Source organism: Thamnophis sirtalis, unplaced genomic scaffold (genome assembly GCF_051295495.1).
Source record: "Thamnophis sirtalis isolate CommonGarterSnake01/CBP01778 unplaced genomic scaffold, rThaSir2_p1.2 scaffold_2, whole genome shotgun sequence".
Classification (NCBI taxonomy): domain Eukaryota; kingdom Metazoa; phylum Chordata; class Lepidosauria; order Squamata; family Natricidae; genus Thamnophis; species Thamnophis sirtalis.
Window position 1 is genome coordinate 48,638,472 of NW_028261382.1, and position 3,508 is coordinate 48,641,979.

The following is a 3,508-nucleotide window of genomic DNA, read 5'->3' on the forward strand; positions in this document are numbered from 1 at the left end:
ATCTTCTCCTCTCCTCTCATATTCTCTTCCATCTTCTATTCTATCCTATCCTATAATATAATATATATTCTATTCTATTTCTTTTGTATTCTATTCTATTCTATTTCTATTCTAATCCTATTCTATTCCTATTTATTCTATTTCTATTCTATTTTTCTTCTTTCTGTTCCATATTCTCTTCTCTTCTCCTCTCCTATTCTATTCTATTCCATATCCTATCCTATCTTATCCTATCCATTCTATAGTATATATCCTATCCTATCCTATTCCTATTCCTATTCCATTTCTTTTATATTCTATTCTATTCTATTTCTATTCTGTTCCATATACTCTTATCTTCTCCTCTCCTATTATATTCTCTTCCATATCCTATCCTATCCTATCCTATCCTATCCTATCCTATCCTATCGTATATATTCTATTCTATTTCTTTCGTATTCTATTCTATTCTATTTCTTTCGTGTTCTCTTCCATATTATCTTCCATATTCTATTCTATTCTATAGTATATAATCTATCCTATCCTATTTCATATTCTCTTCTTCCATGTTCTATTCTATTCTATGCTATGCTATCATATCCTATCCTATCCTATCCTGTCATTTGTCCACTCCCAGACCAAAAATGAGCCCAGAGAAACATCCCCTTGTGGACCAGCTGCAACTTCTGGTGGCAAGCTGTTCCACCAGTAAATTGTTTCCCACCATTAGGAAATTTCTTCTCAGTTCTAGGTTGCGTCTTGCCTTGGTTACTTTCCACCCGCTTGCTTCTTGTCCTGCCCTTCTGGTACTTGGGAAAATTGGCGTGCAATGAGGTTTTAGCTAGGATAAAGATATCCAGCTTCTCCCTGCAGCTGGGAGGCACCAACAGTGAGAGACCAAAACTTCGGAAAATCTTTGTGCAATTCCCTCACTTACCTGCATGACATTTTTAATACTCCTTTCATTTTCTTTTTCTGAAAAGAGGTCGACTACAATTTCCTGGAGTTTTAACACACTGTTCTAAACGACAGTGATAGTCCTATAGAGATTCTCCGTCATCCAGGTCCTGGTTGTCCCAAAGGGGCTTTTTCAGGAGGCAACTGGGCTTCCTTGTTTTTTTCTTTGAAGAGGTTTCACTTCTCATCCAAGAAGCTTCTTCAGCTCTGACTGGATGGTGGGGGAATTGGAAGGATTTATATCCCAGCTGGTCATTTGCATCCTTTTAAGAGGGGTTGTTGAGGCCACTTGGAGGTTTGTCTGTGTCCTCAGATAAATGGTTCCTTCTACACCCCACTTGCACCACTCAGGTGACCCTGAGGACACAGAAAAACCTCCAAGTGGCCTCATTGCCCTCTAAAAGGATGCAAATGACCAGCTGTCTGCAAGGAGTGGTAAATCTTTCCCTTCCCCACCATCCAGTCAGAGCTGAAGAAGCTTCTTGGATGAGAAGCGAAACATTTAAGGAAGACACAAATAACCTCCAAGTGGCCTCAATGACCCTCTAAAAGGATGCAAATGACCAGCTGTCTGCAAGGAGGATCAATCCCTCCATTTCCCACCATCCAGTCAGAGCTGAAGAAGCTCTGGGATGAGAAGCGAACGTCTTCGAAGAAAAACCAAAAGTCCCATGCCTTTGAAAAAAAAAGCACCTTTTGAGGGCACTGCTTCACAGTTTTCTCCAGATTGAACTCTGATCAACAGCTATGAATGCAGCCCCTATAGCCCTCTCTAAGCGGTTTACAGGGATTTGAACTGCCAAATTGCAGTCAGCTGGCAGTCAGCAGAAGTAGCCTGCAGTACTTCATTCTAACCACTGCACACCAAGGGAAGGAAGGAAGGAAGGAAGGAAGGAAGGAAGGAAGGAAGGAAGGAAGGAAGGAAGGAAGGAAAGGAAGGAAGGAAGGAAGGAAGGAAATCGCACTTAAACTTATACACTGCTTCACAGTGCTTTCCAGCCCTCTCTAAGTGGTTTACAGAGTTAGCTTCCCCACCCCCACCCCCAACAATCTGGGTCCTCATTTTACCCACCTCGGAAGGACGGAAGGCTGAGTCAACCTTGATCCTGATGAGATTCGAACTGCCAAACTGCAGGCAGCCGGCAGTCAGCAGAAATAGCCTGCAGTACTGCACTCTCACCACTGCTCCACCCTGGCTCAGTGCTTACTGCTTCATTTCATGACTGGTGAGCCTGTTTTCTCAGTCTGGAGAACCCCTGTTCTCCAGCTGCGTGATAGTTCTTTGCCTAGGATAGCTGGAGGATTTCTCCAGTGGGCAGCGGGTTGGTGTAGATGACCTCCAAGGTCCCTAGAATTGAGGAGAGAAGCAATCTAGAACTAAGGATAAATTTGCTGAGAGTGAGAACAATTAACCAGCGGAATGGTTTGCCTCCAGAAGTTTGTGAAGGCTCCATCACTGGAGGCTTTCAAGAATAGCAATAGCAATAGCAGTAGACTTATATACAGTCTATATATATAGACTTATATCATAGGGCTTTCAACCCTCTCTAAGCGGTTTACAGAGAGTCAGCATATTGCCCCCAACATCTGGGTCTCATTTACCCACCTCGGAAGGATGGAAGGCTGAGTCAACCCTGAGCCAGTGAGATTTGAACCGCTGAACTGCTGATCTAGCAGTAGCCTGCAGTGCTGCATTTAACCACTGCGCCACCTTGGCTCTAACCACCCCAAGAAGAGATTGGACATCTGTTTGCCCAGCATGGTGTAAGGTCTCCTGTTTGAGCAGGGGGTTGGACTGGAAGACCTCTGAGGTCCTTTCCAACTCTGTTATTCCTCTTTCCAGAAAGCCATTGGCAGCATCCTGACCTTCACGCTATTTTTGGTGAACACCAACTGCACCAAAGAAGAAGGACGGAGACTTTCAACCCCGTGGTATGAGCCTACTTCCACAAAAGCGGTGCCCTGCGTGGCCTTGCCCAACACGAGCAGAAGGTAGATGCCCAGCCCACCTCCCTCTTGCGCCTCGCCAAGGTTGCCCACCTGGGGAGCGCTGTCGTACTTTCGCAGTCCATCAGGCTGCGTCGTAAGGCACGGCCGGCTTCAGGTAAGAGGTGAATCCCCTGCAATGCTTCCCAGGATCCTTTTGGGTAAAGAGAAGAAATCAAGAAGCTGGACTAAAACAAAAGACCTGAGTTGTAAACACACCGGAACCATCGTCAATCTCTCGAGCGCCAGGAGGATCAATTGAACGCCTTTGTCGAAATAGCGAACGAGATGTGGATAGGTGGGGAGCAGGACAGGGGTGGGTTTCAGCCGGTACGTACCAGTAGTAGCCAGGAGCAGCTGACAGCGTAACAGTTACGGTGGATCATTTGATCCATCTGCCCGCCCACGTTCTATACTGGTTTTTAAAGCAACTGGCCAATTTCACACGCGTGTGCCAACTCCGACAAGCAGCTGGTTGTCGCAGGGGTGGTGAAGTGTGCATGTGTGTGCAGTGCAGGTGCATGAAAGGATGCACAGCCCCATGAGCACCATACCGATAGCAACAGGGAGAGGAACCCACCACTGG